We start from the raw sequence: 12662 nt of genomic DNA, 5'->3' as shown, positions 1-12662 counted from the left end.
GAGTCTTCCCCAGCTAAATAAACGATCAATAGCATTTTCTTCAGGCCAGATTTTCCTAAACTCCACCACAGCTAGTTCCTCACAAAAAGGATGCTGTGCACCAGTCTTCCTCTGCCTCTCCAGCTCTTTCTGCTTCGTCTGGCTTCTAGAATGATTCAGATGTTTCAGAGTTGACTTGCTAAACTTCCCTCTGATCAGATATAAAATAAGAACTGGAGGGAGCAATCCTATCAAGATCGACGGCCGCCTCCGACCCCAGGGGCAACCGCCTATCCAGTGCAGGGCGGGAGGAGTGGTGAAGAGTGGATCTCCTCCTCGCTCCCACAGCCCTGCTTTAGCAGCTAGACAGTCAATTTCGTCTTTCTAGCCATGGGACCTCGGAGCATGGGAAGCAGCGACCGGACAACACATAGGATGTGTCATACTGGATTTCCGACTTCCCCGCCCTGCCCTCCGGAACGCCCTGTTTTTGTCGCTCCACACTGCTCTTATGAGTGTGGAGCGTGGGGCCAATCTGTGCTGCCTACGAGGCGATTGCGGGAGGGGGTGGGGTTCAGTTCTCCACAAACTGACCTCAGAGTGTGGGCTCCGAGGTTGGTTCCCCGGAACCGACCTATCCTATGGCTGTCTAGCTGCCGACTAGCGGCCATAAGATTGTGCCCTAAAATGTGTTATGTATAACTTTGCTCATAAAATTATCATGTTTGGTATATTAAAATACATATTTTATTCAGATAATAATTATACATTTACTGAGTTTATTTTTAAATGTTTTTAATTTTAATGAGCAAACCAACTTCTACATTGTATAATGCATTTTATGTTCCTAAAGAAAAAAAAATCCTTTTTTTCAGTGCTCTTTATCAATGTAAAGTGACTTTATATCTGTAAAGATCACTTTTAAAAGTATTGCATATTTTCCCCAAAATTTCCCCAGGGAAACCCTGTTTTTTTCCATGGCTTCAAAATTTCTGGAAAATTTACATCTCTCCTCCCATATCATCTTTCTATGTTCAGTGATCTCAGATTTCTAAACTGACCATATCCAGGCAGATCTGCTACCTTCTTGGATGCCAGATTCATGTCTTCTAAAGCACTCAGCTCAATAATCTCTTGGAATGCTTGAGATTTGATTGTTTTGAAGATCAAGTATATGAATATTGATGACAATCTAAAGACTGATTCAGACTTGTCATTTGATGACAAGTTCAATTTAACTAGATTTCCCCCCCAGTTGCACTTATTCCCATTGTACCATAATAAATTCTTTGTCATGTCCAAATATGTCAGAGAGTTCATAACTTTTCTGTCTGGCCAGAAAAGCAGGGCAGGAGGAGCAGGGAGGGAATGATCCCCTCCGTGCTTCTCCTGTCCTCCTTTGGATAGGCAGTCGCCTATGAGTTCGGAGGCAGCCGCCTATCTCGATAGGATTGCTCCCTAAGCCTAAATCAATTGAAACCTCACATAGGGGTGGGAAGACCCACACACAACTGTGGGAAAACAGTAGGGATGGCGAAGAATTCTGCCACAGACTCCAGTCCCCCGGAGTCTGTGGTGGAACGGACTGCTCTCCCCACCGTGTGAAGTCCCCACGGACTGGATCCTACCTGCCTCTGGCGGGTCCGGATCCGGCCACTGCAGTCTCCTGCTCCGGTGTGCGGCTGCGAATGGTGTCCTGCGTAGGGAACGCCATTTGCATCCCTCCTTTAGCCATGATAGGCTACATAAATACTTATGTAGCCTATCACAGCAAAGAGCAGGGATGCAAATGGCATCCGCCAGCCAGGGAAGATTCTGGGGGGGGAGGAACGGAACCCTCCCCCCCCGGAGGACCCCCGGAGGACACAGGTGAGTGGGGTTTCGTGCACCCCTAGAAAACAGTCATGCAACATAATCCTATACATCACTCAGAAGAAAGGCAGTTTAACACTCAAGTTTTGAGTAAACTTGCAATCCTAAGCAAGTTTACTCAAAAGTAAATTCCTGTAAGTTCAGTGGGACTCAGGCTGCAATCCTATTCAAATTTAACTTGGAATAAATTCCATAGAACTCAATACAATTTAATTCTAAGTGACATGTGTAGGATTACCTGCATGCCTGCAATTCTAAATACACTTACTTAGAGAGTAACAGTGCAATTCTATACATGAAGTAAGTTCCATTGAGTTGAATGCGATTTATGTGGGTGTAGCATTGGAGCCTGAGTCCCACTGTAGAGAAAGAAATCAATCAACAGCATTTTCAAATAGCGGAAATATTATTTATTTATTTATTTAAAATATTTCTAGGCTGTCTTTCAAGGCAGGAGCTTCCCAAGGCAGCTTACAATAATAAGATTGAGCAATGCAATTTGAATTCTGAGAAAGGGAGTGTTTTTCAGTGTTCAGTAGGGAAAGGTGCTTCTCTCTCATCACCAGCTGATCCGAGATAAGAGCCAATAGAGGCTGGTGGTTCCAATGTCTCTGGTGAATCTACTCCAGCTTTCAATCAGAACCCAAAAGGAGCTATTTATCATACCTTAGATAGTTCCTTTAGTGTTCTGACTAGTTCTGACTGAAACCTGGAGCGGATTCACCACCTCACTGACATCGGAGCCACCAGCCTCCACTGATAAGAGCAGTTTCCCACTGATCACTGAGAACAGGAGCCATTTTTAGTGTCCAGCAGGATTCCAGTAGCCAACACCTCCTTCCCCGTAAAAATACTGGGGGAAATGATAGATCAAAGATAAAGGGGCGGGGTTTGAAAAAGCTTTGCAGGCATGAGGTTCCCCACCCCTGAACTAGGGCTTTGTCTAGAGCAACAACCATAACCACTGGAAAATCCTCCAGAGCCCTCTTAATTCCAGAGGGGTGCAGATCATTCCTGAGGTCTTCCACTCTTGCAAAGGGCTAAAGTCACTGACAGTCTAAAGTTCAGTAGGAATAGATGTCAAATCCCCCACTTTCAGATCCCCATCCTCCTGTTCAGCTGAGAAAACTAGAGTGTGCCCCAATTCCTTTGCTGGGCAGATGTCATGCCCCATGGTTGTCATGGCAGCCATGAAGTGCTGAGACTCCCCAGATGAGTGGTTCTCGCAGTCCTCTTTGGGAGTCTTCAACCCCAAGTCCAAGACTACTGTTGCAGAACCCTGAGTCAGAGAGACCACGGAGTGAAGGAAAAAGAGATTCTTTATTTAACGCGCGGGCTTAAGGCTGGAATCATTTCCAAAGAGCCAGAAGCCCCGATTTACATTAGCACATTGGTTTTATAGACATTGTGACATATATGAAACGGCTCCTCCTCTTCCTCCCGCATGGGGTTGCAATCCTCAACATTTCTTCTCTTAGCACTATTGTTTATAATACAAGAACTGGGTTATAGGGTAGCCATGATAAGGAGAGAACAGAAGAGAACAGCAGAGAACAAGATATACAATTGTATGACCTTTGACAAGATAAGGAATTCCTGTGTCTCGTCAGCTTACAACAATATATTCAAGGGAGAAAGAGCTCAGCAAGAACATGAAGCATGAGACTGCATGAGGCTACTTAGTCTGACCCCTGATATGGCTGCTACATTCCCCCCTTAAATGCATAATTTCATTACAATTATAGCATTACTGATAACTATACAAAGCTTTTTGTGACATACATATTACTTAGCCTTTTGTTGGGCTATTAGAGCGTAGAGGACAGCAGTTTTATTAGCTGAGACATAAAACAGATTGGTTAAACAGCGCATAAGACAAGGAACGCAGAGACATAACAGAACTTTTATGAACAATACTGGTAGAATTAGGATGAACAATGCTTTTAAGCTAGCTAAGATCTGGAAGCCAAGGGGTTAACTAATTGAGCTAATTGTTTTGTCTTATTGTTTTGTTAGCTACTATATTGTGCAGCTTGTTGATTTGTTTATTTACAGCATTGCCATTATCAGTTAAGTTAAAACAACAGAGCTTTTGGTGTGTCTCACAACTTAAATGATGAAGAAGGAAGAGGTAATCTATACCAGCTCTATTTTCTAAAACTGCACCTCTTAGATCACGCAACTCTTTATTTAACAATGACAATGCTCGTGAGGTGGCATTTATGCTTTTGGCTAAGCTGCAAGCTAACCAGTTGTTCTTTAGACCATTAGCCAAGGCTAAACCTGGAACCCCAACTAGTGACATTGCTAAGGCCAATTTTTCTGAGTCAGAATATAACTGCACATGACTATTACAATTTTTAGTTAGTTGGAGTGCTCGAGGCTGCCGTTGACGGATTTTCTCAGGCTACAGGGGAAGAATTGGCACCAGTTCAATTGGCGGCTGAGGCAACATGGGTGGTTATCAGACAAGTTGGCAGGAATGAATGACCAAGTGCGGGAATTACATGTCTAAAACCATCCATGAGGCAAAAGTATGTGGGCATCATTAAAAGATATGTTTTGAATTTTATTACAGTGGAAGGGGGCCAGGGATAGCTTTGTATTTTCTGGAAAAATTTTTTGACAATTAAGCATTTGTGCACACGTAGAATTTGTTTCAGCAATGATGGGGGTGCGTAGAGTGAACTCTGTAGGGGGTAGGATCTTTGCAACCACGCCCCAATTAGCATTTTGGGAATAAGTTAAACTTACACCATAAACTTTTAACATGGTATCTTTTTGAATTTTCCCAGGATGTCTACAGACAGGTATTAGGCAAGAGCTAATAAGCCTGTTTGCAGGTATACCTCTTGGCAAACAAAAATGTTTTATTTTCATGATGTTAGCCAGGTGAAGCCAGTAATTATCAGCAAATCACTGGGACAAACTTCTTTTTCCAGGGGCAGACCCCCCTTTTTGCACCTTATTAAGGAAACACAATGCAACACTACTAACACTACAACACGCATGTTTGATCTTCTTTGGGATCTGACCGTACGCTGGGCAGCTATTCACCTGGCAAGCTGCAGTAGGGTCTAGTCCCCTTCTTCAATTCTCCAGTTGCAGGTCTGACCGTACGCAGGGGGACAGTTTCCCGGTGTGTCCACAGTAAGGTCTAGCCTGAGTCTTTTTACTGCTTTTTTAGAATGATTTTTAAAGGATTTTCAGGATTTCTGTTTATGGTCTACTTTCCCCCTCTCGCTCTCTTGACTCATGTCCAATGTATCCAGGGTTTAATTCTAGCTGCTTTCATAGCTGTGGGGGTGGAAAGTATGACAGTTCTGAGTTCTTTCCATCTGGGAGTCAAAGGGTTATTTTTCCCTCTTTAACTCATACTTTAACTCTTGGTTGGAAAGGATGAACTTCTGTGATGGGAATTGGGGGCTTATTTTCTAAGACAAAGCGAGGCTGGGCTTGAAGACCTTTGCTCAGTGTTTGGACTTCTTGTTTAAGGCTAACGTTTGCTTGCTCTTGATGCTGCTCCAGTGTCAATTATGAAGTCAATGTCACTGCCCCTCACAAGCTGTCTCCCTCTTCGCCCATTCTGGCCCCTTTGGTTTTCTCCTTTGTGTATTTGATTTATTTTATTTGGGCATTCATGCCACTAATGTCCATCTTGTCCACACTGGGCACACTGGTTCTTTTTTTAAGAATCTTCTGCCTCTGCCGGGTCTTCTTCTTTTCTTTTTTCGTTTACGTCTTCTTGGGCCTCTGGGTCGAGGGGGGTGTACTGGCGATAGGCATTTGAAAGACGCTCCAAGTACGCTCTGGGGCCTTGGTGGCACCTTGCAGCACTTTAGACACTTTGGTCATATTAACTGACTTCTTCATACCTGCTTTCATGGCTTTTAATAGCAGGGTTTGATACTGGGTGAGGCGCTCTAGCCCCACTTGTGTTTTGGGATTCCAGCAGGGGGGGGTTACTTACAAGGAGACTTTATTGGGTAACTTACAGCACACAGGCGTACTTAATTTTTGGATCAGACAGCTTCTCTGAACCACGAGCTATTGCACTAAATGGGTTTTTATACTATACATGTTACCCATGAGGCAGCACAACACTAGCAAGCATTTTCAGCATAGGCTAGAAGTGTTTGGTTCTCAGGCACAGCTTCCTGTAAACAACTTCGCTTCCCAAAGTGCTTGATAACACTTTTTATTTATTAGTATGGGAAGACAAATTTTTTCTTTCTTTTGCTTTCTTTTTCTTTGCTGATCTGCCTGTATTGCAGATCATGTTTCAAACTTTTTATATAAAACTTTCTGCTCTATGCACCAGCCTTGTCTCTTTATTTGTCTTTTTCAAGTTAAACTCACTTACTTAAACCTTTCTGCCATACACTAGTCCCACTGACACACATTTGGGATAGGTTCTTCTTCTCCTTCTAGTTAGATTTTTTTTATCTTAAAGAACTATTACATTATTGTGGCTACTTTATCCCAGGTAATAAGCTCCAGGCACAATCAGCTGCTTTTAATTTACCCTTGGGGCAACTATGGCCACGCTTCTTTTTTATAAATGTTTTTTCTTTGCCTCTTGCCTTTTCTTTCTTTTTTTTTTTCTTCTCTTCTCTATCTGTCTGCTACTTTCTCTATTCCTTCTTTTCTACTTGCTTTTGTCTTTCTTTTCTTGTCATCTATTGGGAACCACACTTAGTATTATTTGGAGTTGCAACTAACACTAATCTGCAAATATCACATATACTTTATGATATTTAAGAAATCATAAAATATACACAACAAACTTTTTCTGCAATTTAACACAATGAATGGAAAACACTTCTTGCATGGTAAGGCATGATGGAGCAGATCCAGCAATTATACTGCTCTTCTGGCTGAAAGCTCAGGGCTCATTAAAATCAAGGGACGGGCATACCCACACACGCAGAGTTCTAGGTCACCATTTTTGCATCGGCAACTCTATGCTGCATGAGTTCTGGCAGAAGGAAATCTAAAAGTCACAGATCAAACTCAGCCTGCTGTACACTGAGCTGACTACAAACACAGACACATGGTCCACAGCGATGAGAGTTCAAGTTTATCAAAAGCTTCACAGCACTGTCCATGGCAAGTCTTTGACAATTTAAAATTTTAGTTCATGTGCAGAGTGTCTCTAAAAAGCCCAGATGATGATGGAGGCAAACAGAGAAGGCTCTGGGCAATGAAGATGCGATGTTTCCAGCAAAGGCTCTCCACTTTTGCATCAGTTTAAAAAGGGAAAGTGTGGCCCTACACCCTTTCTGACAGACAAGGGCCTTTAACTTTTTAGCAAGGCTTCTGTTTAAACAGAGCGGCACAGCTCAGCTCTCTAGCCGTGACACTTTAACCTGGGCAACTCCTTTGTAAATTTTATTTTACTTCTGTCAGGTTCTCTCACAGACATTTTAAAAACTTACTCTTTTTTTTTTCTTCTAACCTGGTACACGAAAGCACTGAAACACTGAGTGCCGAAACTCAGGACGCTGGGGGGTGATGGGCATCGCTTTATACTTGCATTTTTCAGGCAGCCATTAATCTTCGGGGAGGCGGTGGGGTGATTTGCAGGACTTCAAAGGCAAGCTTCTCAGTTTGTTTGTATTTGTAAATCCCAAGCTCAAAACAGGACACGATGAGGTACAGGGCCACCAAATTCTTGCTTTGGCACGGGCAACAAATAACTCGGGTTAGCTTTCTTCGCTGGGGTCTCAAACAGGAAAACAGTCTTAATTTAAAGTTGTAACATCACTGACAGCGTCAGCCAGCCAGCTACACAGATCTCATTGTTTTTCAAGACAGTTGCTCCAATATCTTCTTTTCTTCTTAATCAGGTTGGGTCTCCCAGCTTACACAGTTTATTGCAGCTTCCAGGAGCATGGCAGTAGCGTGATTTTGGCTTGGCCAGGAACATGCTGTCTGGTTTCTCGGTCTCTTTAGCACACACACTTAGGCAGTGTAACACTGGACACTCAAATCAGTGAGATTTCTTCATTGCAGGGAATCCCACGGCAAAAGCTTAATGGTTACGCTCTTCAGAAATCATATAGCTGATGGTCAGTAGCTACAGGCTCTATGCAATTTTAACACAGTTCAAAGCTAAACACGGTTACCTTGACAGAGATCTTCAACATGGTCTTTCCGCTTCATTCTGCTTTGGGACAGTCTTATGGCACACTTTTCACTCGAAGAGGGGTCTAGCCTGTGCCCTGGGGGCTGATTCTTCACCTTTATTTTCTATTTTGCCTTCATCTTCTGGGTCTTCATTTTCAGTTTCCATTTCTTAGGGATTTCATCTCAATTAGGCGAGGTGATGATGTTGCACAACTCAGAACGTTGTGGGCAATTTTCCTGCCCCCCCTCTCTCGGCGCGCTAGGCTAACAGCTACGTCTTCGGCCTTACACTCTCACGCTCCCACGTTTTGTTAAAAGCCAGACTGTCCTGCAACATTTTTCTAATTAACAGCCTCAGATCTTGTTTTTTTTCCTCTCAGCTCGACCTTGAGCTTTTTGCTGTTTTCTCTCTTTATTCTGAATCTTTTTAAAAAAACCTTTTTCCTTCTTTGTTTGACATACATCTCAAGGGGGTGCAAGGTTTGCTTCCCCCACCACCCATAGCCTCCCTCCTAAATTGAAGACAGACACAATTAGGGAATGGGAATTGGTCAGTGAGTAAGGGGTCTCACTGGCCGACACAAGAGGATTTTTCACACCACGCACTTTGCTACTGGCCTGGGCACCCGGACAGTCAACGGTATGCGTCAGAAACCGCAGTAGCCACTCACACAATCATCAATCTCTCCACTACATCCATATGTCCCTGCCACCCACTTTTCCCACTTTTTACCAGAGCGGAAAACGGCTTCCCCAGCTTCCTCAGCTTCCTACTGAGTACTGGCGTGCTAGGTACTGGCGCCCACTCGGGGGTGTGATCAGGCCCCCCTTCTACCCGCAAGGAGTAGGTTCTTTTGTATACGTATACCACCAACACTGACCTTCTTCACAAGGCGGGGCCCTCTTTTTTTCTGCCCAGTGGCCTTTCTCCCTAAAGGCGGGGCCCTCTTTTTCCCATATACTTGCCTTTCTCCTGAAGGCTTCCAATGTGGGTTTCAACTCAATTGCAGCTGCGATACAGGCAGGGCTCAAGTTCCTTCCTCCGCTTCCCAAGGTTCTCTTGCTGCTCACTACTGTTTGGGCGATCCCGGTGCAGGCTTTCTCCCATTCACTCGACAAAAAGGTCGGTGGCGCCAAGAAAGGGAGGCATGCGCCGTGCTCGTCCTCCTGGTGTGGCGATCAAGAGCAGGCAACTGCCACCTGTCTGGCTCAGAGCCTGCCACATCCGAGTCACGGCACCATTTATGTTGCAGAACCCTGAGTCAGAGAGACCACGGAGTGAAGGAAAAAGAGATTCTTTATTTAACGCGCGGGCTTAAGGCTGGAATCATTTCCAAAGAGCCAGAAGCCCCGATTTACATTAGCACATTGGTTTTATAGACATTGTGACATATATGAAACGGCTCCTCCTCTTCCTCCCGCATGGGGTTGCAATCCTCAACATTTCTTCTCTTAGCACTATTGTTTATAATACAAGAACTGGGTTATAGGGTAGCCATGATAAGGAGAGAACAGAAGAGAACAGCAGAGAACAAGATATACAATTGTATGACCTTTGACAAGATAAGGAATTCCTGTGTCTCGTCAGCTTACAACAATATATTCAAGGGAGAAAGAGCTCAGCAAGAACATGAAGCATGAGACTGCATGAGGCTACTTAGTCTGACCCCTGATATGGCTGCTACACTACCTCTGCCAGTTCAAGGAGGGAAGCTGCTGGACAGTGGGGTGGGTTGTACACCAGCACCATCCCAAACTGCACCAGCCCACAAAAGGCACAAACACTCCAAACAGAGACTCGCTTGGACCAAAGGCCCAGAGAGACAGACAGAACTCCTACAGACACAGGACCAGTCTTACCATTAGGCATGGTGAAGCAGCTGCCTCAGGCGGCAGATACTGGGAGGCAGCAGTGGCAGCACCCAGCTACTCCCCTCTCTTGGAGGACAGCCTGTCCTGAACCACCTAAACTAGCCTGCTGCCTTTAGGAGTGATGACGGATATTGTCCTGTTGTCAGTATGAAGTAAGGTTCAACTGCCAATCTAGTTGGAGAATGTGGATAGGGAGACATTTTCCTCCCTCTCTCAAAATACTAGAACCTGGAGTCATCCAGATTCCAGCTGAACATCAGGATAAACTTCCTGACTCTTACAACAATATGACAATGGAACCAATTACCTAGGGAGGTGGTGGGCTTTCCCACACTGGAGGCATTCAAGATGAAGCTGGACAGCCATCTGTCAGGGATGCTTTGACTTGGATTCCTGCACTTAGCAGGGGGTTGGACTTGATGGTCTTATAGGCCCCTTCCAACCCTACTATTCTGTGATTCTATGATCCTGTGAAGCTCATTGTGGGAGCTTCTGGACAGATAAAAGGAAGTACTTCTTCACACAGCACATAGTTAAAACTATGGAATTTGCTAGCACAGGATGTAGTGATGGCCACCAATTTGGATGGCTTTAAAAGGGGGTTGGACAACTTCCTGGAGGAAAAAGCTATCAATGGCTACTAGTCCTGATGGCTATGTGCTACCTCCAGTACCAAAGGCAGTGAGCCTATGTACACCAGTTGCTCAGTAACATGGGTGGGAGGGTGCTGTTGCACTCATGCCCTGCTTGTGCATTCCTGGTCAACAGCTGTTTGGTCACTGTGTGAACAGAATCCTGGTCTGGATGGACCCTTGGTCTGATCCAGCATGGCTCTTCTTATGTTCTTATGTAGTTGGTGATGGCTTCTGTACTTGTAACATGGGGGCGGTGCCAGTGGTGTATAGAGGACACTGACCCCAGCCCTTCAGGCTATGGTTCCATGTAAATATGCCATAAGGAAGGCTGAGCGAAGGAAGATAGATGCTTTTGAACTGTGGTGCTGGAGGAAAATTCTGAGAGTGCCTTGGACTGCAAGAAGATCAAACCAGTCCATACTCCAGGAAATAAAGTCAGACTGCTCACTTAAGGGAATGATATTAAAGGCAAAACTGAAGTACTTTGGCCACATAATGAGAAGACAGGCTACCCTGGAGAAGATGCTGATGCTAGGGAAAGTGGAAGGCAAAAGGAAGAGGGGCTGACCAAGGGCAAGATGGATGGATAATATTCTGGAGGTGACGGACTCGACCTTGGGGAGCTGGGGGTGGCGACGGCCAACAGGAAGCTCTGGTGTGGGCTGGTCCATGAAGTCACGAAGAGTCGGAAGCGACTGAACGAATAAACAACAACAACAAAATATTGATACCCCTTCAATGGATACCTTCATGGATCACTGCCTTGTTGTGAGTACATCATGAGAAACACCGGGTTGGATGAATCACAGGTTGGAATCAAGATTGCTGGGAGAATTATCAACAACCTCAGATACGCAGATGATACCACCCTAATGGCAGAAAGCGAAGAGGATCTAAAGAGCCTCTTGCTGAGGGTGAAAGTGGAGAGTGCAAAAGCTGGTTTGAAACTCAACATTAAAAAAACTAAGATCATGGCATCTGGCCCCATCACTTCCTGGTGTATAGAAGGAGAAGAAATGGAAGCAGTGACAGATTTTATTTTCTTAGGCTCCATGATCACTGCAGACAGTGACTGCAGCCATGAAATTAAAAGACGCTTGCTCCTTGGGAGGAAAGCTGTGGCAAACCTAGACAGCATAGTAAGAAGCAGAGACATCACCTTGCCAACAAAGGTCCGTCTAATCAAAGCTATGGTTTTCCCAGTAGTAACGTATGGCTGTGAGAGCTGGACTATAAGGAAGGCTGAGCGCCGAAGAATTGATGCTTTCGAACTGTGGTGCTGGAGAAGACTCTTACGAGTCCCCTGGACTGCAAGGAGGTCAAATCAGTCCATCCTAAAGGAAATCAACCCTGACTGCTCATTGGAAGGACAGATACTGAAGCTGAAGCTCAAATATTTTGGCCACCTAATGCGAAGAGAAAGGTCACTGGAAAAGACCCTGATGCTGGGAAAGATTGAAGACAAAAGGAGAAGGGGACGGCAGAGGATGAGATGGCTAGATAGCATCACCGATGCAATGAATATGAACTTGAGCACACTCCGGGAGAGGGCGGAGGACAGGAAGGCCTGGCGTGCTATGGTCCATGGGGTCACGAAGAGTCGGACACGACTTAATGACTGAACAACAACAAAATATTGAGAATCTGCACTGCACACGTACATGCATAAAAAGTTCTCCCAGGACCAATTTGATTTTTGCTGGAGAGAATCAAATTGCCTAAAATGCTGTTCAAAAGCTCCAGAAGCCAAAATTATCATAGGGGGTCGAGGGAGGCTAGAAAAGGAACTGAAACTAATGCACAGAGCTCCAAAAATAAACGGAAAAACCAAAGGCAAGCCAGGATCCTCAAAAGCAAAGCTCAGGAGCGGCAAGGAGAGACTCCCCTGCTCTTTCTGCCTGCTCCTTCGCTCGTGTGAAGGGAAAGTCCAAAGGGCCGCGCGTCTTCCCCCCACGCCCGTCTTCTTTTCCCCATCCTTGCAGTGAATCATGAGCGTCAGGCAGGCTAAGGCCGCTAGCTGGCGCGCCGCTTTTCTGGACCAGAAGGAGCCTCAGTCAGCTCTGACGAGAAGGCCAGACCCAAACAGAGCAAGCTCGGCCCTCTGTCGGCGCTTTCCGCCCGCCCCTCCTCTGTCCCTCGCCCACTCCAAGCCTGTGCCGACGTGGCCGGCCGGGC

Source organism: Heloderma suspectum, chromosome 5 (genome assembly GCF_057233095.1).
Source record: "Heloderma suspectum isolate Gila_16-S chromosome 5, 16-S_ref, whole genome shotgun sequence".
Lineage (NCBI taxonomy): Eukaryota > Metazoa > Chordata > Lepidosauria > Squamata > Helodermatidae > Heloderma > Heloderma suspectum.
This window is presented reverse-complemented; position numbering follows the sequence as displayed.